The sequence below is a fragment of the Entelurus aequoreus genome, linkage group LG06 (assembly GCF_033978785.1).
Source record: "Entelurus aequoreus isolate RoL-2023_Sb linkage group LG06, RoL_Eaeq_v1.1, whole genome shotgun sequence".
Classification (NCBI taxonomy): Eukaryota; Metazoa; Chordata; class Actinopteri; order Syngnathiformes; family Syngnathidae; genus Entelurus; species Entelurus aequoreus.
The window spans coordinates 18,964,702-18,991,806 of NC_084736.1; the positions used below are offsets into that span (position 1 = coordinate 18,964,702).

Consider the following 27,105-nt stretch of genomic DNA (forward strand, 5'->3'; position numbering starts at 1 on the left):
AATCTTTACCGCTGGTGGTATTTTTTTCTTCATTGTTATTGTAATATTTTCAGAATGTGTATGTTCTATTTTTGCCCAAAGTAAGACAAAAAAAACAATTTGAAGTTGTCTTTATTCTTTTAGTTTTAATGCCATGATTTTAATAGTCCAGCCCGCATGTGCACAGATTTTCCTCCATGCGGCCCCTGAGCTAAAAGGAGCGTGACACCTCTGTGCTAATGTGTTTATATATACAACGGAACCTCGATTTACGAACATCTTTATTAGCGAACTTTTCGATTGACCAACTTATAGATCGCTTCATTCATTGTCCTGCCTGCAGGCAAAAAGCAGGGCACAGCCTTGTTGCAGAGGCGGGGCTCTCCATGCATTACACTACTAGTCACTTCCCGGTGCCTTTTATGTGTTTTTTCGCCTTTTTGACTCAATATCAGTCCCCCGGTTACTTGTCCCTTGGCAAGTTTCACTGCAATAAGGCGCTTTTGGTAGCCATCCACAAGCTTCTGGCAAGCTTCTGGTTGAATTTTTGACCACTCCTCTTGACAAAATTGGTGCAGTTCAGCTAAATTTGTTGGTTTTCTGACATGGACTTGTTTCTTCAGCATTGTCCACACGTCTAAGTCAGGACTTTGGGAAGGCCATTCTAAAACCTTAATTCTAGCCTGATTTAGCCATTCTTTTACCACTTTTGACGTGTGTTTGGGGTCATTGTCCTGTTGGAACACCCAACTGAGCCCAAGACCCAACCTCCGGGCTGATAATTTTAGGTTGTCCTGAAGAATTTGGAGGTAATCCTCCTTTTTCATGGTCCCATTTACTCTCTGTAAAGCACCAGTTCAATTGGCAGCAAAACAGGCCCAGAGCATAATACTACCACCACCATACTTGAAGGTAGGAATGGTGTTCATCTTTTCTCCTCCACACATATTGCTGGGTATTGTGGCCAAACAGCTCAATTTTTGTTTAATCTGACCACAGAACTTTCCCCCAGAAGGTCTTATCTTTGTCCATGTGATGTCAGATGAAACAAAAATTGAGCTGTTTGGCCACAATACCCAGCAATATGTTTGGAGGAGAAAAGCTTGACATGACATTATGTCCTTCACAAGTGTATGTAAACTTTTGACTACGACTGTATATTCATATATTACATCAGGGTTTCCCACACATTCACTTATTTGTGGCGGCCCGCCACGAAAGAATTACATCCGCCACAAATAAAAAATAAAATAAAAATTTAAAAATTTAAAAATTAAATAAAAATACAAAATATATATATATATATATATTTTTGTCCTCTCCAGCTTCTCAGGCAAATCATATACTTGATGTAGATGCCCATATCGGCTGTTCAGATTTACTTTACAAAAGAGAAGTGTAGGATACTTCTCTTGTTGCCTTATTTGTATTTGACTTTATTAAATGTATTTATATTAGAAACACAACATGTGTATATAACAAAGGGTGCAAAGTCTGCAGGCAGTAGGAAACACATGGTTAAGTGTAGGGAGTAAAACTGATGGCAGTCTAAAGTTCAAGATTTTTGGAGCTCTTTGTTCAGTGGATCAGATGTTTGATGAAGCTCTGTGTCTATCTACCACCACTACTGTTTTCTGTTTATTTGTTACTGACTGTGGCAGGACACCTCTGCCTCTGTTTCACTTTATGTTGCTGGTAAATAATATGGTTGTAGTAGTAGGCTAAAGTTAAATTATTTAGTATGCACTAATTAAAGGGGCAGAGCTTTGAGACATTTTAGCTTTTATATTTTATAAGATATATTTTTTGTAAGAACCACAATTAATAAATATATTTCAGTGAATAACTTATTGTTCAAATCTGTATATAAATATGTACATAAAGTGTTGTAATTATATTGTAAAATGGATGGATGGATGGATGGATGGACGTTTAAAACAAAACTGTTATTATTAATTAGTAAGTATACATTTTTTTAGCCTTTTTAGAGAAAATCAAATCATTGTAGTAAATTATGCAAATTACTCGATGGTGTCATGGTGACCACGCCCATAGCCACGCCCCCACCACCACAGGTATCTTGGCAGTTTATGGGAAACACTGTACATATACCGTATTTCCTTGAATTGGCGCCGGGAATATAGTATTCGCCTGCCTAGAATTACAGCCGGGTCAAACTCGTTTCGCAAAATAATTAGCGCATGCTTGGTACTTCCGCCGGGTCAAATATGAGTCATTAAATGACTCCCGCCTCCAGGTGGTAGAGGGCGCTAGTGATCCTTCTTGCGACTACCAGTACTGCAGGAGACAGGTACTGCAGAAGAAGACAACAAGCAGCAAGCATGCAGCCATTGTTTGCTTGCACTTTTAACATGGAGGATTACATATCTAAAATAAAACCGTTTTCTAAACTGGACTTTCAATCGAAGCAGGAGGTAATAATTAAAGGAATATCTCCAGAGACTTTTAAAATTGAAGAAAGATGAGAAAGACTGCCTTTGATCAGAAGCAGCTGCACATGGACCCATCTACAAGTAAAGGTAAGATCATAATAACGTTTTTTTTATTAAATGTGTTTTTAATGATAAGGTATGCGCCGGAGTGAGAAGAGGTTTTAAAATAATTAGAGCATGCTTGCTCATTCCGCATGGTTTTGGTAACCGCAGGAGTGAGAAGAGGTTTTAAATTAATTAGCGCCCCTGCGGCTATTCAAGGAAATACGGTAGCCTATTATTTGCGCACTATTGACAATTGATGCACCAAAAATGTGGCCGGTGTAAATAGACTTAGCTTACCGAAACCGTATGCTGTGATGAAGTATGTACTTCCGCTGGCGACCGCGGCTTTCGAATGACGTAGCTCGCCCAAAGCTGACGAAAAAGTCCCATATAATTAGACTGAAGTCACATTTGTAACTAGACTAATCTCCTGATGTGACCTGAATTTGATGCCAACATATCAGATTTGAAGCACTATGGAGCATTTAGACTGGCAAAAAAAATATCTGATCTGTGTCACTTGAGGGCAAAAAAATTCAGATTTGGTGTGCAGTGTAAACGGGGCCTTAGACTGTAGACATTTTGGAACTATATCACAAACTAGATAACGTCTCAGAGAAGCTTTCTTAGATGAGCTTAACCTAACTAGCTCCAAAAAAAAATCACCACTCCCACACCGGCATAAACAGGAGTATGGCTTCATGTTACAATGTTCGGCATTCATACACAATTTCTACCGAATATCTATTTTCAATTGTCTGCCAGGATGATTTGAAAGGACATGAGACCTTCAACGTGAGCCTGGGACAATGTGGGTTTCTGTTCCAGCCAACACGCCACGCTGCAGCTTGGTGAAATATTCATAAAGCAGATTAAGAGATAGAACAAAGAATTAGGAGCAGCGCGGCCGTGCAATTTTGGGGCTTGTCTGTTCTCATCATTCCATCCTCAGTCTCTCCACTTGCTTTTGTCTTTTTTTGCGTGACTCCTGGAAAAGGGGAGAAAGCTTCTTGCATGTGCGTGAGCATCCATTCAGCTACACTCCTTAATAAATGAATAATGCTCCTTTCAGTTAGCCATGCTCGCCACCTTCACTAATTAGCCAAAAAGTCAGTGTTCAAAAACAAGAAAAAAAAAATACAAAAATCAGGGGTATTTTATTTGAACTAAGCAAAATTATCTGCCAATAAAACAAGAAAATTTGGCTTGTCAAGACTTTCCAAAACAAGTAAAATTAGCTAACCTCAATGAACCCAAAATACCTTAAAATAAGTATATTCTCACTAATAACAAGTGTATTTTTCTCTGTATAAAAAAAGAGACCTTTTTGCTCAATATGTTGAAAAATATTCTTAAATTAAGTAAGTGCTAGTGCCATTGTCTTGACATAATGATATGCATACATCATGATTTTTTTTTCATACTTGAAGTAAGAAATTATTACTTTAAAAAAGTCGTTTTATACTTGTGAGTGCTAAAGGCCTACTGAAACCCACTACTACCGACCACGCAGTCTGATAGTTTATATATCAATGATGAAATCTTAACATTGCAACACATGCCAATACGGCCGGGTTAACTTATAAAGTGCAATTTTAAATTTCCCGGGAAATATCCGGCTGAAAACGTCTCGGTATGATGACGTATGCGCGTGACGTCACGGATTGGGAAGTATTGGGACACCATTATGTCCCAATACAAACAGCGTCTGTTTTCATCGCAAAATTCCACAGTATTCTGGACATCTGTGTTGGTGAATCTTTTGCAATTTGTTTAATAAACAATGGAGACACCAAAGAAGAAAGCTGTAGGTGGGATCGGTGTATTAGCGGCTGGCTGCAGCAACACAACCAGGAGGACTTTGAGTTGGATAGCAGACGCGCTATCCAACGGTAGCCGCCGACCGCACCGATGATCGTGGTGAAGTCCTTTGTCGCGCTGTCGATCGCTGGAACGCAGGTGAGCACGGGTGTTGATGAGCAGATGAGGGCTGGCGTAGGTGGAGAGCTAATGTTTTTAGCATAGGTCTGTCGAGGTCCCGTAGCTAAGTTAGCTTCAATGGCGTCGTTAGCAACAGCATTGCTAGGCTTCGCCAGGCGGCACAGCATTAACCGTGTGGTTACAGGTCCAGGGTTTAGTTCAGTGTCTCCTGATAGTAGAAGTAATAGTAGTATTGTTGATCTTCGGTCTATCCTTCCAGTCAGGGGCATGTTTCTTCTGTTCTATATGCAGTTAAGCACAATGCTATCACGTTAGCTCCGTAGCTAAAGTGCTTCGCCGATGTATTGTCGTGGAGATAAAAGTCACTGTGAATGTCCATTTCGCGTTCTTGACTCTCATTTTCAAGAGGATATAGTATCCGAGGTGGTTTAGAATTCAAATCCGTGATCCACAATAGAAAAAGGAGAAAGTGTGGAATCAAATGAGCCAGCTTGTACCTAAGTTACGGTCAGAGTGAAAAAAGATACATCCTGGCATCCTGCACTGCACTCTAATCCTTCACTCTCACTTTCCTCATCCACAAATCTTTCATCCTTGCTCAAATTAATGGGGTAATCGTCGCTTTCCCGGTCCGAATCGCTCTCGCTGCTGGTGTAAACAATGTGCAGATGTGAGGAGCCTTTCAACCTGCGACGTCACGCTACTTCCGGTACAGGCAAGGCTTTTTTTTATCAGCGACCAAAAGTTGCGAACTTTATCGTCAATGTTCTTTACTAAATCCTTTCAGCAAAAATATGGCAATATCGCGAAATGATCAAGTATGACACATAGAATGGATCTGCTATCCCCGTTTAAATAAGAACATCTCATTTCAGTAGGCCTTTAATGACACAGCTTTGCAACAGTTGATATTCTAGTTGCAAGCATGTTTTACTCAATATAGGGCATACAATCTCAGCAACAAGCTGTAATATCTTACTGAGATCATTTAGGACCAAAACCCTTAAAACAAGTAAAACACTCTAACATAAAATCTGCTTAGTGAGAAGAATGATCTTATCAGACAGAAAATAAGCAAATATCACCCTTATTTGAGATATTTCATCTTACTTAGATTTCAGTTTTTGCAGTGTAAAATTGACTTAAGATGTTAAGTGAGGGACTCAAAAAAGGACTACCAAGTCACATTTTCTGCTTCCTTTTTTTTTTTACAAACAATGTCGTTACGGCGCCTGACAACACTCCAGGGAACAAATTGTGTCTGATAATTAACACCCGACCAACAGCGAGTGCATGTTTGTCACTCCCACCGAGGAGGCAAATGGCGGCTTGTAAAAAAAAAGTGACACCGTATCAAACCCGCACACACCTTGAAAGCCCCAGCTCGCCTCTCATTATCGTGTAGAGAGCGTGCGCGCGCGCACACGGCGGCACCATGGCGACGGCTTATGTAAGAGCACAGGACAACACGTTGCATGGCCAAGTGCAGTCCTACTCCAACTTTGCGTGGCTTTTCTCGAAGTTCGCCCTGGGCTCTCTGCAAAATAACAATCTGCTCTCCGCAAATAGATCCGCCTGAGACGCAGCTTGGTGTGCTGCTGCTCAATGATGTGTGACAATGTTCTGCAAACGTTAGCAACATCATTTGAATTCACCTGTGACCCTGAACAGGATGAGCGCGATAGAGAATAAATGAATACATAGAGATAGCTAAATCAATATTACACAAGACATGACCTCAGTCTGCAAAGCAGCATTATTGCACTCCACTGTCCTTAAGGCCAACCTTTCTTCCTTTACCTCCATTATTATTTTATGTAAAATAGAAATACTGCACCATACAGACCTTTACTTATTTACCTCAACAAATGGCTAATATTCAATCTAATTAACCCTTGTGTAATGTTCATATTGTTGTTACTCAGCCAGCGTTTGTGAGTCTGATGGACTCGTTGCATTTTGTGGCTTTTAATGCCTCACAATCAAACACTTTTATGTTAAAATACTGAACAGATGTTTACCTTATCCCAATAAACATCTCTGCCGGTTTCTGCATCTCACAGGGATTCTTCTTTTGTGTTTTTGCACCTGCGGTTCCCACACAAGGTTGCAACATTGTGTGCTCTCATTTTCTCGCACATTTGACCCTGTGATGTTCTGTATACCTAGGGATGATACTCGAAACCGGTTTTCCCGGTTGTTTGATAAGAAAAGAACCGAGTCCTCGGACTCGAATCCCTTTTTGAGAACCGGTACCCGTTATCGAGACCACTATAGTAAAGGAAAAGAGTTCATTCTTTATTCGAATCCCGTCCCGACCAGAAATGCTGCGTGGGACATCACAATAAATGATGTCACGTAGCTCAGTCATTAGGCGCAGATAGCGAAAGCAGGAAAACAATGGACGGGAAAAAGCGCTCCAAGGTGTAATAAAGTTCAAAACAAAAGCTGTAATCCATCGAATAACTTTACTGAGAGATTTTAGCAGGGTAAAACTCATGACGAACACTTTTACGACCAACCGGAAACATAGCAACGCACCTCCTTTACGGCAGCTGTCGCAACGTTCTTAAAACAACCGCAGCACATACATATATATACAACATATCTCCCTTTTTTAACTTTTGTTTTTCTTTCCTAGTAAACAAAACAAAATCACACTGTAGATGTGTTGTCTGTCTAATTAAAAAATTATAAATTATTAAATGGTAATTATTAAATTATAAATAATGCAGACGAGGCGTGTTGGCTGAGTTCTTGACGTTTACTTTCACAGCGTGGCAACATGCAACACTTTTCGGGGCTACCGCGCATGCTCGTAACTCCCGCTGCATGCTGGGTAGTGTAGTTGTTATATTCTCTAGCTCATAACATTTTTCCCCCATAAAGAAATAATGTTAACTCAATAAAGTGTATTTCTTTTTTTAGCTTTAACTTTTCATTTATTAGCATTGTAACCACATTTGCAAAGAACTTTTCTCTTCATAGAATGTTCTTTCAATAAAGAAATAAAAGTGCAAAAATGTCAAAGCATCATAACAAACAGTTATGTCAAATAGCAGCAGAAGTGCACTTTTTGGAGAGCTGTATTATTTTCAGTTTTGTGCCCAAGGGACTGATTTTATTTAACACTATATTATTATTTATACACCTATGGTGATCACAGAGACAGGTTGTTTTTGTGTTACTGTATATATTTGTTTCTCTGAAAAATCCCACTTAATATACTTTGGGTAACAACAGTCAATATTTATTTATTTTATTTTATTTTTTTAGGTGGGTAACAGTCAATATTTATTTATTTATTAGATTTTATTTTTTTATTATATAATAAAAGTGAGCTTTTGTTAAACCAAATATTGTGTGTTTTTTTCCATATACAACACCCTATCTGGACTCGATAAGAGAATCGATAAGGAATCGGTTCAATAAGAGCATTCGATAATAGGCTCGAACTCGATAATTCCTTATCAAACATCATCCCTATGTATACCTACACTCTGTCCTCCTCCTGTCTAGGCCTGCTGTGTGTGTGTGTGTGTGTGTGTGTGTGTGTGTGTGTGTGTGTGTGTGTGTGTGTGTGTGTGTGTGTGTGTGTGTGTGTGTGTGTGTGTGTGTGTGTGTGTGTGTGTGTGTGTGTGTGTGTGTGTGTGTGTGTGTGTGTGTGTGTGTGTGTGTGTGTGCGGTACACAGAACATCAATTTCCACACTTCTATTAGCCCCGGGTCCAGTGGACCCGGACATCTTATTTGTAATAGAAATGTGTAGGGGGGGGGGGGGGGGGTTGTATGGTGTGTGGTCATTAAATATGTATTCTGATATATGTTCTTCACAGAAAATGAGCCAAAGTCAGTGAGTCTCAGTTTGAAAAATTAATTAATTGTATCATTTTTCTTTTAATAAAAAATGAAAACAAGTCCTACAGATCCAAACACCACACAAGGGCATAAACAGTCAAAGATTATCTATATATGAGAGGAGTGTTCTGCTTTTTTTTTCTGGACTATCTGCAAGAGCGCTTCCAAAGACACTCTTAAAACAGGAGCCCTTAGCTTTTCCTAAAAACACTTGACAAAGATCCTCTACATCCTATGTGTCAAAGTCAAGGCCCTCCGAATGAATTATCTATAGGCCCCGGGATGATATTTGATTAGTATTAGAACCTGCCCGCAGGCCACAGCCGCCTGCTGCTGTTTTGCACGCACCATTACTCCATCAGTGTTGGCGCTAAGAATTTTCAAAATGGGGTCCCAGGGACCCCATTAAGTCATAAAAATGGGGTCCCACAGTACATTTTTTGGGTCCCACTTTTTTGTAAGCGTTTTGAAAACAAATGATAAAAGTACCGTATGCATTATCCTGTTATATCTCACATTCTATACTGTGTTTTGGAAAAAGGTTGTCATAAACGTTACTTAATTCATAAAAAAAAAATACAAAAGAAAGCACATTTTTATGCATATGTAAATGTATTCAGTTATAAACATTCATTCACTTTCTTCTTTCCTTCATGGATCTAAACTTTACCGCTGCCGGTATTTTTTTCTGTATATTTATTGTAATATTTTCAAAATGTGTTTGTTCTATTTTTGGCAAAAAAATTGGTTTTTGGGGCAAAAACACTTGTCAGAGATCCTCTGTAGACCAGGAGGGCTCAGCTGTTTTTAGGGATCGACTTCAAAAAAGAATGGAAATAAGAGAGCTCAAGCTCTTCAAAATGACAACAGCACTCTGCTGTTTTGAGGACCTACTGCTAAAACACTCAACAAAGATCCTCTATATCACAGGTGCACTTAGCTGCTCTGAAGGACGCTCGTCAAAGATCCTCTATATAACAGGAGCCTTCCACTGTTCAGGATAGTTCAAATATGGTAAATGGGTTATGGTAAATGGGTTGTACTTGTATAGCGCTTTTCTACCTTCAAGGTACTCAAAGCGCTTTGACAGTATTTCCACATTCACCCATTCACACACACATTTACACACTGATGGCGGGAGCTGCCATGCAAGGCCCGAACCACCACCCATCAGGAGCAAGGGTGAAGTGTCTTGCTCAAGGACACAACAGATGTGACGATGTTGATAGTAGGTGGGGATCGAACCAGGAACCCTCAGGTTGCTGGCACAGCCACTCTCCCAACCGCGCCACGCCGTCCCCAAAGGATTCTTCTGCTATTTTCAGGACCGACTACAAAAAACTAGTCAAAGATTCTCCAAATGACAAGTACTCTTAGCTGTTATTGACCCCCAACTGCAAAAACGCCTGTCAAAGATCCTCTACATGACAGGAGAAATCAGCTTTTTAAGGACACCAGTCAAAGATTGTCCCTCGACTGTTTTTAAGAACCTACTGCAAGACCAGGCTAGTCCAAAGATCCTCAATCTGACAGGAGTGTGTTGTGTTCTTAGGAATCTGCAGCCAAAGAAAGTTTGGAAGTGAATGTGTGAGCCAAGAGTGACATCATCGTGCTGTGCATTCATTCTTTACTGTGATCCATTGCATGAGTCATGATTGCAGAGGCCATGGCACACTTGGTCTCTCCTGACGAGTAGATTTTCTTGGTCCTCCAGACGAAGGTTGAGGAGCGTCCTGGAGACACATCCCCCTCAGACACGCCGCCCACCGCTCGTCTCCATGACGATCTTGTCTCCTCTGCATTCTCTCCAGTCACTCAAGGTTTCCACGAACTTTCCAAGAATAGTTACAAAATTAAACACGGCTCATTTTCCACTTTTTCCATTTCTTCTTAGGTCTGATTTGTTGTGTCAGTCAAAGAACTAACGCCACAAAGAAGGATGGACGGACAAATGAGTCAGCGTTTTAAATAAATAAATGATAAATGGGTTATACCTGTATAGCGCTTTTCTACCTTCAAGGTACTCAAAGCACTTTGACAGTATTTCCACATTCATCCATTCACACACACATTCACACACTGATGGCGGGAGCTGCCATGCAAGGCGCTAACCAGCAGCCATCAGGAGCAAGGGTGAAGTGTCTTGCCCAAGGACACAACGGACGTGACTAGGATGGTAGAAGGTGGGGATTGAACCCCAGTAACCAGCAACCCTCCGATTGCTGGCACGGCCACTCTACCAACTTCGCCACGCCGCCCCTTTTTGTTTTAACGTGAATTGATATAAGAGCCCCAGTATGACATGCATTAAGCTACAGACCCCCATTTAAGAACATTTGTATCTATGGGCCAACATGTATAATATCAATATTAAAGGCCTACTGAAATGAAATGTTCTTATTCAAACAGGGATAGCAGATCCATTCTATGTGTCATACTTGATCATTTCGCGATGTTGCCATATTTTTGCTGAAAGGATTTAGTAGAGAACATCGACGATAAAGTTCGCAACTTTTGGTCGCTGATAAAAAAAAGCCTTGCATGTACCGGAAGTAGCGTGACGTCACAGGTTGAAAGGCTCCTCACATTTCCCCATTGTTTACACCAGCAGCGAGAGCGATTCGGACCGAGAAAGCGACGATTACCCCATTAATTTGAGCGAGGATGAAAGATTCGTGGATGAGGAACGTGAGAGTGAAGGACTAGAGTGCAGTGCAGGACGTATCTTTTTTCGCTCTGACCGTAACTTAGGTACAAGGGTTCATTGGATTCCACACTTTCTCCTTTTTCTATTGTGGATCACTGATTTGTATTTTAAACCACCTCGGATACTATATCCTCTTGAAAATGAGAGTCGAGAACGCGAAATGGACATTCACAGTGACTTTTATCTTCACGACAATAAATCGGCGAAGCTCTTTAGCTACAGAGCTAACGTGATAGCATCGGGCTTAAATGCAGATGGAAACAAAAGAAATAAGCCCCTGACTGGAAGGATAGACAGAAAATCAACAATACTATTAAACCATGGACATGTAACTACACAGTTAATGTTTTCCAGCCTGGCAAAGCTTAACAATGCTGTTGCTAACGACGCCATTGAAGCTAACTTAGCAACGGGACCGCACAGAGCTATGCTAAAAACATTAGCTATCCACCTACGCCAGCCCTCATCTGCTCAGCAACACCAGTGCTCACCTGCGTTACAGCGATCAACGGGGCGACGAAGGACTTCACACGATCATAGATGCGGTCGGCGGCCCGGAGACGGAGGAAGTCAAGGTGAGGTCGGCGGCTAGCGCGTCTGCTATCCATCTCAAAGTCCTCCTGGTTGTGTTGCTGTAGTCCGCCGCTAATACACAGATCCCACCTACAACTTTCTTCTTTGCAGTCTTCATTGTTCATTAAACAAATTGCAAAAGATTCACCAACACAGATGTCCAGAATACTGTGGAATTTTGAGATGAAAACAGAGCTTTTTGTATTGGATTCAATGGTGTCCCAATACTTCCGTTTCAACGATTGACGTCACGCGCATACGTCATCATACATAGACGTTTTCAACCGGAAGTTTTGCGGGAAATTTAAAATTGCACTTTATAAGTTAACACGGCCGTATTGGCATGTGTTGCAATGTTAAGATTTCATCATTGATATATAAACTATCAGACTGCGTGGTCGGTAGTAGTGGGTTTCAGTAGGCCTTTAAAGTTAAAGTACCAATGATTGTCACACACACACACTAGGTGTGGTGAAATGTGTCCTCTGCGTTTGACCCATCCCCTTGTTCACCCCCTGGGAGGTGAGGGGAGCAGTGAGCAGCAGCGGTGCCGGGCCCGGGAATCATTTTTGGTGATTTAACTCCCAATTCCAACCCTTGATGCTGAGTGCCAAGCAGGGAGGTAATGGGTCCCATTATTATAGTCTTTGGTATGACTCGGCCGGGGTTGGAACTCACAACCTACCGATCTCAGGGCGGCCACTCTAACCACTAGGCCACTGAGTAGGTGCAACAATAAAAACTATCTCTAGGGGTAGCTGCTATTGGGTAAATTTGTTTTTGTTTAGTTTTTTTGCCTTTTGGTTCGGGACTCTTTGGGACTGTGCGACAAGGGGTGGCACTTTCGTGATTTCTGCGGTGCTTTTTTGTGGGCTTCTGGATCTGCCTCCTGGGAGCCTTTTGGCCGTGGGGACCAGCCGCTGGGTCTCGGCCACACTGGAGTCCGTTTGGAGAGACTGGAGGAGAGGAGATGCAGATGAAGAGACAGGGCTGCGGACGGACGGGCTTTATGGAGTCTTGGCTGAATGAGCTCGTATCGGACGCCTCGGTCTCCTTGGACGCATCCTCGCTCATCCATGCGGACTGGACACTGGTGGGCGGCCGAGGGTTACTTTGTTGGCCATGCTCCCCCCACCCCAGCACACGATGGTGTGGAACACCGCAAGGGGCCACCACAGTGTGTGTGGGTGTAGAAATTATGTTTTTGTTCGGTTGCTTGTAGGGCTGGCCGATATATCGAATATACTCGTGTGGAGGGAAGTGCGTCAGCGTGTCTGCAGGAGCAAAGGTCACCGCCGGCATGTGTGGGACGGCGAGACACAGCTGGCAGGTGATTAGATTCCACAGGTGGTACGTGTTAAGCCATGGGTGTCAAACTCTGGCCCGCCATGTAATTTCACTTGGCCCTTGAGGCGATATCCAATTAACACTAGAGCTGGCCCGCCGATTATATTCAGCGGCGGTGCCGCGGTAACACCGCATTCACCGCTAATTCTCATACTTGCCAACCCTCCCGGGAGACTCTCAATTTTCAGTGCCCCTCCCAAAAATAGTCACATCCGCTTTTCACCCTGTCCTGCGAATGCTGGCCCAGTCACATAATATGTGCGGCTTCAGCACGCACACACATGTGAATGCGACGCATACTTGGCCAACAGCGATACAGGTTACACTGACGGTAACCGTATAAATAACTTTAACACTGTTAGAAATATGCGCCACACTGTGAACCCACACCAAACAAGAATGACAAACACATTTCGGGAGAACATCCGCACCGTAACACAACATAAACACAACAAAACAAATACCCAGAATCCCATGCAGCCCTAACTCTTCCAGGCTGCAATATACACCCCCGCTACCACCAAACCCTGCCCCCCCAACCCCGCCCACCTCATCCGACACACAGAAAAGAGGGGGGGGGGGGGGTTGGTGGTAGCGGGGGTGTATATTGCAGCCTGGAAGAGTTAAGGCTGCATGGGATTCTGGGTATTTGTTTTGTTGTGTTTATGTTGTATTACGGTGCGGATGTTCTCCCGAAATGTGTTTGTCATTCTTGTTTGGTGCGGATTCACAGTGTGGCGCATATTTCTAACAGTGTTAAAGTTATTTATACGGGCACCGTCAGTGTAACCTGTATCGCTTTTGGCGATACAGGTTACACAGTCTCCTTCGATGGGATGGAAGAAAGCGGAAGTTGTAAAGCAAGGTCGGTTGCATGAACAAAGGCACTCGCTCTCTGGTGACCGAGCAATGCAGGAAGTGATCAGTGATCAGTGGGAGTGACACGCTAACAGCCAATCTGGTAACAGTATTGTGGAGGGAGGTGTGGCCAGCGCTGCCTGCAGGAGCGGAGGTCACCGTCTCTGTCCATGGTGCTGAGGACAGAGCACCATCAGACGGGGGCGTGGCAGTGCCGACGGCGAGACACAGCTGAACAGGTGATTAGATCTCCCAGGTGGTACCAGTTATCTAATCACCTGTTGTCTTTAACAGTAGCGGCCGGGAACAGGAGAGGAGGAGGATTTGGAGGGACTGAAAAGTCACGACCTGCTGAAAAACATTGGATGAAATTGATGACCATTAAAACTCTGTTAAAAACTGCACGCCTTGTTCGTGTGACGTGTGTAACAGTGGAACTGCTAGGAAGCGACGTCCACAAGTATCAACTATCAAGTTTAGTTGCGCCATCTTGTTGTGTGGTGGTTGATTCTTTGCATGGAGTGAGAAGAGGAAGTAAACATGAATAAATTGTGGATAAAACAGGAAACGTCACCTCGGCAGTATGGCAGTGTTTATGATTCTTTCAACGTGGGCTGTAAATGATGAAATGCGCTCATCCCCACCAAAACCGGTAACACCACTCCACCTAAGCCGCGCTCACCCTTTAGAGCACAGCTGTAACTTCCTGGCACTCTTGAGATTGTGTCAAAAGAAAGAAAGCGTAGCGGACTTGAGATGAGCTCAGAGCCATGAATCCACCCTCAAATGGTGCCACACCAATGTTGTTCTCCCACAACATTTTCACTCAAAACCTTCTCAGCATGTTATCGCCACGCTGCTCTTCAGCTGCAGAAACACTTCATGCAACATCAAAGCGTGACGATACGGTTCATGGCCAACAGAAGAGAGCGAGACATCGCACAAGTCGGCCTCTCGGCCTCCTTGGCGAGTTCATCCCTTAGTCACATGCAAACAGTTTAGAGGGAATTCTAAATGTTGTGTTTGAGCTCCTTGCAGAGGCGAGAAGAAGGTGGCCTTGGTGGGGTGATACTGCAGGGAATTATTTCTCTCCAGGATTTTTTTTTACTGATTCATGTGCAAAAATCACTGAGAGGAAAATGAATGCAGGTCCTAATCCTGACTGCTTCTCTGCAGTAGTTTGAGTGAGAGCAACAGCAAAGTTTCCAAACTGTTCAAGACACAAATGGAAACACTTTGCACTTTATTTTACTTTGACAGCAAACACCTCTGTTCACTTCTCGCTTCTTGCGAGCGTGAACTCTGCAAGCTTCCCCTGGTGTTTTCTCACAAGCAGAGAATTCTTTCTCTGACAGGCGACAGGCTCACTGCGTTTACATGCACTGGAGGAAATATTGCATAAATATTGCATGTGTTTATTTGAAATTGTAGTGTAAAATGCATATATACATTTGTGTTAGATTAGTTTACTGTATTTCCAATATACAGTACAAGCAGCGCCCACTCAAAGTTTAGAAGTCCCCCCCCCCATATATTATCAATCAGTCAATCAATGTTTATTTATTTAGCCCTAAATCACAAGTGTCTCAAAGGGCTGCACAAGCCACAACGACATCCTCGGTTCAGAGCCCACATAAGGGCAACAAAAAACTCACAACCCAGTGGGATGTCAATGTGAATGACTATGAGACACCTTGGAGAGGACCGCAGATGTGGGTGACCCCTCCCCCCCTCTCTAGGGCAGACCGGATGCAATGGATGTCGAGTGGGTCTAGCATAATATTGTGAAAGCCCTAGTATTAGCTGAACCGGAGTATAAGCCGGACATATATTCGTTGTGACATGAGTTATTCACACAAAGATTTTGTAAATGTTTATTTACATACCTAAATTGTTTCCAAACAGTGTTTGTAACACGGCAGTAAAACGGCTGATCAAGCAAAACAGAAGTCATCCTCATTGACACCACTAGCTCTCCAATCAGCTAAACAGGCTCGATAAATCCACGGTGAAACTAAAACTACACAAAAAGAAGGCCATTGTAAGTCGATAATACTAACAAAGACAATCGTAAACGTGTTAGCATATTAGCTATGTTAACAACGCTAGCTTCATTATATCACGTACAAATATCCATGAAAACACTCCTACAGACACCAGACATTGGACGCTTTAGTAAGTAAGAATTGTTTTACCGTATTTTTCGGACTATAAGTCGCAGTTTTTTTCATAGTTTGGCCGGGGGATGCGACTTATACTCAGGAGCGACTTATGTGTGAAATGATTAACACATTACCATAAAATATCAAATAATATTATTTAGCTCATTCACGTAAGAGACTAGACGTATAAGATTTCATGGGATTTAGCGATTAGGAGTGACAGATTGTTTGGTAAACGTATAGCATGTTCTATATGTTATAGTTATTTGAATGACTCTTACCATAATATGTTACGTTAACATACCAGGCACGTTCTCAGTTGGTTATTTATGCGTCATATAACGTACACTTATTCAGCCTGTTGTTCACTATTCTTTATTTATTTTAAATTGCCTTTCAAATGTCTATTCTTGGTGTTGGGTTTTGTCAAATAAATTTCCCCAAAAAATGGGACTTATACTTCAGCGCGACTTATATATGTTTTTTTTTCCTTCTTTATTATGCATTTTCAGCCGGTGCGACTCATACTCCGGAGCGACTTATACTCCGAGAAATACAGTAGTTGTATTGATAAACTTACAAACGTTGCCTGGAGTGATGAATGAAGAATCCATACAAGTAGAAACGCTATGGAAAAACTAATTCTAGTTGAAAGGTCAGTCCAAACAGAAGGGAAATACAGCACTGCAACACCTGCAGTGAGCAAACTCATCCAAAAGATGGCGCCATAGCACCAACAATAATACACCTATTCAGTGTATTTGCTTGTTTTTTTAAAAAAAACTATTTGTATTATGGTCGTCAGCGAAGAAAAATCCATAAATTAGCCTGGACGTTTTTTAAGCCGCAGGGTAAAAAGCGTAGGAAAAAAGTATGTCATTTACAGTAGATAAAGTATTGTTTAAAGTCGGAATTTACACATGTACACTATGCAACTCTAATCTCTCTTTAACCTTTTGTCTTCTTGTCTCTCATTATGATTGTGAACAATAGACACAATTTCAAAACAGTGCAGTTCCCCTTTAAGACCTTACTGTAGGCTTTGTAAGGTCATGTTACCGCCAAACCGCGGCTTTGGAGCCATGATGGCTCATCTGCCTCCTTGTGGCTGCCTCAGATTTTTTTAACCCCGGGGTAAGAAAAAAAAAGTTTGCATTTTTAACTTCCGACTGTTTGTGAGGCTTTGTATGCGCACAGGCTGAGTTCTGAGGCGCAAGTAAGGCAAGTAAAAGACACTGTGTTCCGTTCAGCTTCTCCAGCGTGCAACCCCTTGGGTAAGCTAACCATGAATACTTGCCAAAAAATAAAATAAAAAATTTAGTTTAATTTCACATGGACAGACTGCTTTTCCTGTAGAATGAAAACTAACAAACTTTAGTTGAAAGGTCAGTCCAAACAGAAGGGATAAGCTGTGTTACTTTTTGCGGCTCCATACTATTTTTCTTTAGTGGAAGAGGCAACAACATGTCTCCTGATAGTAAAGACTGCAGACCCCTGCTCTAAACTTTTAAAAAAAAATGGTGCTAATCCATCTTTTTGTTCTCCAATTTTTTCCAAACAAATATCACTAAGAGAACTGATAAGGAACCGAATTATTAAAAGCCTACTGAAATGAATTTTTTTTATTTAAATGGGGATAGCAGATCCATTCTATGTGTCATACTTGATCATTTCGCGATATTGCCATATTTTTGCTGAAAGGATTTAGTAGAGAACATCGACGATAAAGTTACAACTTTTGGTCGCTGATAAAAAAAGCCTTGCCTGTACCGGAAGTAGCGTGACGTCAACAGTTGAAAGGCTCCTCACATTTTCCTATTGTTTTCAATGCAGCGAGAGCGATTCGGACCGAGAAAGCAACGATTACCCCATTAACTTGAGCGAGGATGAAAGATTCGTGGATGAGGAACGTTAGAGTGAAGGACTAGAATGCAGTGCAAGACATATCTTTTTTCGCTCTGACCGTAACTTAGGTACAAGCTGGCTCATTGGATTCCACACTCTCTCCTTTTTCTATGGTGGATCACGGATTTGTATTTCAAACCACTTCGGATACTATATCCTCTTGAAAATGAGAGTCGAGAACGCAAAATGGACATTCACAGTGACTTTTATCTCCACGAAAATACATCGGCAAAGCTCTTTAACTACTGAGCTAACGTGATAGCATCGGGCTTAAATGCAGATAGAAACAAAATAAATAAATCCCTGACTGGAAGGATAGACAGAAGATCAACAATACTATTAAACCATGGACATGTAACTACACGGTTAATGCTTTCCAGCCTGGCGAAGGTTAACAATGCTGTTGCTAACGACGCCATTGAAGCTAACTTGGCAACCGGACCTCACAGAGCTATCCACCTACGCCAGCCAGCCCTCATCTGCTCATCAACACCCGTGCTCACCTGCGTTCCAGCGATCGACGGAGCGACGAAGGACTTCACCCGATCACAGATGCGGTCACAGATGCGGTCACAGATGCGGTCGGCGAGACGGAGGAAGTTAAGGTGAGTTCGGCGGCTAGCGCGTCTGCTATCCATCTCTGTCCTCCTGGTTATGTTGCTGTAGTCCGCCGCTAATACACCGATCCCACCTACAACTTTCTTCTTTGCAGTCTTCATTGTTCATTAAACAAATTGCAAAAGATTCAACAACACAGATGTCCAGAATACTGTGGAATTTTGAGATGAAAACAGAGTTTTTTGTATAGGATTCAATGTGTCCGCATACTTCCCGTTTCAACGAATGACGTCACGCGCATACGTCATCATACATAGACATTTTCAACCGGAAGTTTAGCGGGAAATTTAAAATTGCACTTTATAAGTTAACCCGGCCGTATTGGCATGTGTTGCAATGTTAAGATTTCATCATTGATATATAAACTATCAGACTGTGTGGTCGGTAGTAGTGGGTTTCAGTAGGCCTTTAAGCAGAATCGAAAGTGGAATGGGAACCAAATTTTTTTTTTTTTTTTCAGTTCCCATCGCTACACAACATATTACTACAGACCACTTATTTTGACTCGGGGGTCCAAATTTAGAGAAAAAAATGTGCCTTACAAAGCCTACAGTATTTTTAGGAACACTAATACAAAACCTCACAATAATGTCTGATTGAATGCTAAAAACGTTATGACAGACCGCCTTAAAAAACGGAATGGAATTTTACATGTTTTTTTCTGAATGAGACACCCAGAAAGCTCATGAAAATAAAGAATGTGGGGTTTACAATATTAACTATGAACGATAAAACACTGAATATTGACAACATATGAATGTCACACCCCCTCTCCATCCACATATTTTACAATCAAGCGAAACGCAACAAAAATGCAACAAACAGCGAAATATGGACACGAACAGTAAAAAAACCCACCTATAATCTGATATATCTGACATATCACTAAGCTTTAGAACTCTTTAGAAAAATCTCCTTCTGAGTCTGTCTCTGACACCCGCATTTCAGGCTGGCCGCTCTGGAAACACTCTGTGAAACTCTCCCCACCCACACTGCTTGGTGCTGCTGTGACTTAGATCAGTGGTCCCCAACCACCGGGACGCACAAGAAATTTAAAAAAAAAAAAAAAAAAGATTTTTTTTTAAATTAAATCAACAAAAAAAACCACATGATACACTTACAATTAGTGCACCAACCCAAAAAACCTCCCTCCCCCATTTACACTCATTCACACAAAAGGGTTGTTTCTTTCTGTTATTAATATTTCTGGTTCCTACATTATATATCAATATAGATCAATACAGTCTGCAGGGATACAGTCCGTAAGCACGCATGATTGTATTTTTTATGACAAAAAAAAAAAAAACACGGCGTGATGTGACAGGTGGTGACAGTACACCTACTTTGAGACAAGAGCTATAGTGATGCATGCTTGGTCATGGTTGGAATTCATATAAAACAATTGCGAGAACGACTTTTTAATGTCAATATCGGCAGTTGAGTTAAATTTTTTTAATGTTTTCAGCTGGTGGTGAGCCTCTGGATTTTTTTTTGAATGAAAAAAATGTGCCTCAGCTCAGAAAAAGTGGAAAAACACTGCTCTAGAGGGAGATTGGGAGTTCAATGTCCAACTGCGAGGTTGATAGTTATAATTAGAGATGTCCGATAATATCGGACTACCGATATTATCGGCCGATAAATGCTTTAAAATGTAATATCGGAAATTATCGGTATTGGTTTCAAAAAGTAAAATGTATGACTTTTTAAAACGCCGCTGTACGGAGTGGTACACGGATGTAGGGAGAAGTACAGAGCGCCAATAAACCTTAAAGGCACTGCCTTTGCGTGCCGGCCCAGTCACATAATATCTACGGCTTTTCACACACACGAGTGAATGCAAGGCATACTTGGTCAACAGCCATACAGGTCACACTGAGGGTAGCCGTATAAACAACTTCAACACTGTTACAAATATGCGCCACACTGTGAACCCACACCAAACAAGAATGACAAACACATTTCGGGAGAACATCCGCACTGTAACACAACATAAACACAACAGAACAAATACCCAGAACCCCTTGCAGCACTAAGTCTTCCGGGACGCTACAATATACATCACCCGCTACCCCCCCCAAACCCGCCCACCTCAACCTCCTCATGCTCTCTCAGGGAGAGCATATCCCAAATTCCAAGCTGCTGTTTTGAGGCATGTTAAAAAAAATAATGCACTTTGTGACTTCAATAATAAATATGGCAGTACCATGTTGGCATTTTTTTCCATAACTTGAGTTGATTTATTTTGGAAAACCTTGTTACATTGTTTAATGCATCCAGCGAGGCATCACAACAAAATCAGGCATAATAATGTGTTAATTCCACGACTGTATACATCGGTATCGGTTGATATCGGAATCGGTAATTAAGAGTTGGACAATATCGGAATATCGGCAAAAAAGCCATTATCGGACATCTCTAAGTTAAATCAAAGTCCTCCGAATTGAATCGTCAAATAGTCGACTATTCTAAGACTACCGCTAAAACTAACAAAACAAAACAATGCAAAATTCAAAACCTTCAGCAAGTTTTGACTACATCTGTGCTAAAGATCAAAAATGACTTAGGTCTTTTGTGCATTGGTAAACTCTTTGAGTCATTCTGTCCATGGCAGAGGCTTCCACAAAGTTTTATGGGATTTGCTTTAGCAAGTTTTGAGTTACGCCGGAGGCAAAAACATAAACCTCCTCTGAGCTCGGTGCTTGGCAGAGGTAATAAACAACACTGTTTATGGCGATTGCAGGAGCCTTTTTCAGCGCCTCGTGATCGTCTATGAGCGGCAAAGGGCTGAGGCGTGACGCAAGCGGCCCGGAACATTCCCAGCAGGTGACGGAGACACTCTCTTAGGACGCGGTATCACACGTGCGAAAAGAAGACGGCCTGGAGGACGCGGCACGGATGGAAGTTGATGGCGTCGCCACATTAACGGCTGATGTGAGACCTCTGGGTGGACACCCTGTGACAGGCCCTGATTCGGTGTTAGCGTCCCTGTCACATTTACTGCTCATTGTGCCAAAGAAGACAAAGTAAACCAATAAGGTTCAGCCTGTAACCTGTGGTGCCTCGCAGGCGCTACAATCATGCGCTCTTATAATAAACAGGACACGCATGCCGCAGGACGTGCACTCATCTCATGGTTTTCAGAGCGTCGCAAATAACATCGACTTCCCGCGGAGCAGCAGTATGCGCCGCGTTTGCTCCACTGCAGGCCATCACCTCGGAAGTGGGAGGTGGAGCGCGGGTATGTGGGCGAATAAATTACAGCCTAGTGTGTGCATGGACACCTGCGAGGATGCTTTGGCAGAACAGGTGCTTTGCCCCGGGGCAACACGTCCTGTTAGACCCTCACTGGGATTCTAGTGCTTTCGCAACACAATCTCATTTGGCCCACTTTAGGGACAGTTTGGAGGACTAAAGTCAACTCGAAGGGACACATCTAGGCTCATACTGGTATCTTTCAATAAGTTTTGTGTCAGATCTCATTTTGTAGTTGTTCTTTTTACCAATTTGTAATACACAAAATAGTGTTTTGTAGGGGTGTAACGGTACGTGTATTTGTAAAGAACCGTTTCGGTACGGGGGTTTCGGTTTGGTTCAGAGGTGTACCGAACGAGTTTCCACACAAACATATTAAGTAGCCGCATTCCGCTTCCTTCTGCCTCTGTGTCTGTCAGTACTCTACACAGCACCCAGCATTGTCCCACCCACACAACCATCTGATTGGTTACAAACAGAGCGGTAACAGCCAATCAGCAGTGCGGATTCAGAGCGCTTGTAGTCAGTGCTTAGCCAGTGTTTCCCACACATTCATTTATTTGTGGCGGCCCGCCACGAAAGAATTACGTCCGCCACAAATAAAATAAAATAAAAAATAAATAAAATATATATATATACATATATATATATTTTTTGTTTTGTTTTGTCCTGTCCAGCTTCTCAGGAAAATCATATAGTTGGTGTAGATGCCCATATAGGTTGTTCAGATTTACTTTACAAAAGAGAAGTGTAGGATACTTCTCTTGTTGCCTTATTTGTATTTGACCACTACTGTTTTCTGTTTATTTGTTACTGACTGTGGCAGGACACCTCTGCCTCTGTTTCACTTTATGTTGCTGGTAAATAATATGGTTGTAGTAGTAGGCTAAAGTTAAATTATTTAGTATGCACTAATTAAAGGGGCAGAGCTTTAAGAGACATTTTAGCTTTTATATTTTATAAGATATATTTTTTGTAAGAACCACAATTAATAAATATATTTCAGTGAATAACTTATTGTTCAAATCTGTATATAAAAATGTACATAAAGTGTTGTAATTATATTGTAAAATGGATGGATGGATGGATGGACGTTTAAAACAAAACTGTTATTAATTAGTAAGTATACATTTTTTGAGCCTTTTTAGAGAAAATCATATCATTGTAGTAAATGATGCAAATTGCTCGATGATGTCATGGTGACCATGCCCATAGCCACGCCCATAGCCACGCCCCCACCGCCACAGGTATCTTGGCAGTTTATGGGAAACACTGTTAGCGTTTAGCAGGTAAGCATCAGGCATCGGACTCTCCCCAAATTATAATAAACACCTCCCAGTCAACTACTAGTAACATCACCATGAGCCCGTTGACCTTCTAGCAACCTAAACTGCAGCTCTGCTCGCTCGCAGTCCTGGCTTGAGGTGAAGGCTAATTCGCTTTTAGCGTAACCTTAGCTCATTTTGCGGTGTGTGTGTGTGTGTTACGGACAGCAAAGCCCTGTCTGTCTGTTATTTTACCTGACCTTTTTCTGTGTTGATTGAGCTGTGTTGAAGCATGACATTATGTTAAATGAAGAGTTTCTGTCTCTGATAGTTGATATAATAATGTAAGTGCATCATAAAGCCTACATGAACTCCATGGTGTTCAGGGATGAATAGTCTCTCCTATTGCTATTGTACCATTTTTTCAGCTATAGTTAACTAATTAATCATTAGTAATGGAGCAGCCTAGTTTTGAATGGCAGGGTCCCTGCTATCACATGTTGATAAAAATATAACATTTACATAATAAAAATCAACTACAGGCTTCCCAAATAAATGAAGCATGATGAGTTGACTTGAAACTGTTTAATGTTGCAGTTTTTATATGTAGAAGAAAAGTTGTGTCATTTTATTTAATCTGGGCAACAACGTAAGGCAGTTTAATGTTGATTAACGTGGGCAGAATTATTATAGTATTCCCAATGTTAAAAGGATAAAGCCATTGTTTACAAATTTGGTAAATAAATAACCAAAAAAATTATATTATGTTGTTTTCTTACTGTACCGAAAACAAACCTCTAAACCGAGGTATGTACCGAACCAAAATGTTTGTGTACCGTTATACCCCTAGTGTATTGACATGATACTGCACTTAGACAGTATACAAGTTCTCCTACTAAGCACTACTGGGAACACACACACGGTATAGCTCGGTTGGTAGAGTGGCCTTGCCAGCAACTTGAGGGTTCCAGGTTCGATCCCCGCTTCCACCATCCTAGTCACTGCCGTTGTGTCCTTGGGCAAGACACTTTACCCACCTGCTCCCAGTGCCACACGCACTGGTTTAAATGTAACTTAGATATTGGGTTTCACTATGTAAAAGCACTTTGAGTCACTATAGAAAAGTGCTATATAAATATAATTCACTTCGCTTGTGTAACTTTAATGTTTTGTTTGTCTCCAAAAAGACAATGTGAAAAAACCCATTCCTAGGGGCAATAATATATGATAAAATGAACTGGAAATCTATATAAAAATATACAAAATATACAGTAGCAATAAACACTTCAATAATAAATAAAGCTAAATATGTTCTGGACAAAAACATCACTCCATATTCTCTATTGCTCGCTACTGTTACCATATTTGAATAATTGTGCAGAAATATGGGGAAATAACTACAAAAGTACACTTTATTTACAAACCGTCTGACAAAAGTGGTCAATTAGAATAATACTTAACCTCCAAAGGCCTTAGTGGCCACATGCGTGGACAGCACCTTTTAGCTCTTATTTCCAAAATTGTGTACACTACTGAATTGGGGTCTTATGCCGACATATGGACACTTATACTGCTATCTGGTGGTGTCAGAAGAGTATAACATACAATGGAATTTGGAAAAAAAAGTGTCCAAATAAACATTTGCATGTCACTACACATGAAGTACACGTTTGTGCACTTATGGACTAAGTACATCATATTAAAAGATGATTTTTAGTTTTTTATTCTTATTAGGGTCCAATAAGCTCAAATAGCAAAGAGAAATAAAAAAAAAGCATGTAAACAAACAGCTTGGGCCTTAAGAGGTTAATGTTGGATATAGAGAACATACAAATCCTCTATTTATTGAAACAAAAATACTGAAATTCAACAAGCTGGCTAAAATGATGTGCAAAGCAAACTACAACCTGCTACCAAAGAATGTAAAACAATTATTTTTAACAAAAGAAAAATATAACCTTTGTGGAGAATGCAACTTAATCATTTGTATGCACGTACAACGCTTACGATCTTTAGTATATCAGTATGGGAAACTAAATTATGGAATGGATTAATAAACAATGTACGAATACAATCCAGCGTAAAAACAGTTCAAATTTAAAGTGTTAAAAAAGTAGCAAGAAGAAAAATATTGATAAACATCTTGAACTTTATTGAATATTAATCTTTTTCATTACATGATGTAAATCAAAACGTAAATATTTATGAGCATTGTATTTGTTGTTTATGTAATCAATATTTGTCTACCAGTAATACTCTATATATTTACCTACTCATGTATTAATGTATTTACTGTTAGTGTTAGAGATAGAATGCCAACCAATGTGTTAGAAAATGCTATTAAGACAAAAAGCGGTAGAAATAAACACACTCTTCTTCTTCCTACTCCTTTTTGGACATGTTGTAATAGAATGCCGTAATTTTGTGCATGAGAGAGAGATTATGGCCCACCAAAAAAGGGGGGCCAGCGGAGGATGTGGGGATTTATTTTTTTATGACCCCCCACTCCCCCAGGAAGTGGGCGTGGCTTCCACGTAACTCTATAATAGCGGGGTCAGAGGGGGGATTGATTTATGACTCCAGGAAGTAGGCATGGCCTAAACCGGAAACAGGAAGTATACATCATATCCGGCGGCTTTTTAAATTTTGTAGTTTTTTAAAGCTGTCTGCCATCTTGGTTGTAGTCATCATAATGATTTATGATTCCTACAGGCTGAAACGGGTATTACAATTTAGTTATTTTGCGGTGTGATTTGCAGCAAGCATTTTAATGATCTCGACTAGAGATGTCCGATAATGGCTTTTTTGCCGACATCCGATATTCCGATATTGTCCAACTTTTAATTACCGATTCCAATATCAACCGACTCCGATGTCAACCGATACCGATATATACAGTCGTGGAATTAACACATTATTATGCTTCATTTTGTTGTGATGCCCCGCTGGATGCATTAAACAATGTAACAAGGTTTTCCAAAATAAATCAACTGAAGTTATGGAAAAAATGCCAACATGGCACTGCCATATTTATTATTGAAGTCCCAGAGTGCTTTTTTTTTTATTAACATGCTTCAAAACAGCAGCTTGGAATTAGGGACAAGCTCTCCCTGAGAGAGCATGAGGAGGTTGAGGTGGGCGGGGTTGAGGTGGGGGGTAGCGGGGGGTGTATATTGTAGCGTCCCGAAAGAGTTAGTGCTGCAAGGGGTTCTGGGTATTTGTTCTGTTGTGTTTATGTTGTGTTACGGTGCGGATGTTCTCCCGAAATGTGTTTGTCATTCTTGTTTGGTGTGGGTTCACAGTGTGGCGCATATTTGTAACAGTGTTAAAGTTGTTTATACGGTCACCCTCAGTGTGACCTGTATGGCTGTTGACCAAGTATGGATTGCATTCACTTGTGTGTGTGAAAAGCCGTAGATAATATGTGATTGGGCCGGCACACAAAGTCAGTGCCTTTAAGGTTTATTGGACTGCCGATATTATCGGACATCTCTAATCTCGACTTCAAAGAAGAAGGGTTTTGCATGATGAATCACTCAAAACGTAGCTTGAAAATAGTCTGTAAAGCAAAATGTATAAAACATTTCGACCAAAACTCCAGCATTGAATGTTTTGCAGTCCAAAGGGAAGTGTTTTAGATGCAGATTAAAAATCCTAACATGACCCCTTTATTTCCTTCCGCCAATCTGATCACAGCCAAGTAGGCGATCTAGTTAGCAATGGTCCAAGTATTTGTTCTCCTTCCCTTGTCCACAGCCGTCCCTTGAGGCAGTCTTAGTCCACTTTCCGCACCTCACCTGGCAGCGGAAGAAAGGTTTAAGTTTGGGAATGACAGAGTGGGAGGACAGGAGTGAGAGTGAGGAAAAAGGGGTCAGCGCGGTGGAGAATGTGCCGGATGGCTGCACTTGTAATGTGCATCGCTTCATTAGAGAGATGATGGCTTCTGAAAGCAGCGCAATCTCCGAGGGAACTTTGGAACGTCTTCCTACTGCTTCTCAAACACTCGCCCTCTGGCTGACTTGAAAAGTTGCAATCTTGAGCAAAACTTATAGGGCCCATAGCGTCCAGAAGACCAAAATGTAAATAATTTATTTAGCTCCTGAAAATTAATCTGGCAGTCATTTCCCATTATATTTAGTTTCT

The 27,105-nt window shown here is 41.3% G+C and overlaps 1 protein-coding gene across 2 annotated transcripts in view; it reads right to left on the reverse strand.

Annotated features, from left to right (window-relative positions):
* asic2 (acid-sensing (proton-gated) ion channel 2) overlaps positions 1 to 27,105 on the reverse strand; it is a 941,282-nt gene that overhangs the window by 570,377 nt on the left and 343,800 nt on the right. The gene's annotated exons all lie outside the window — the stretch shown is intronic.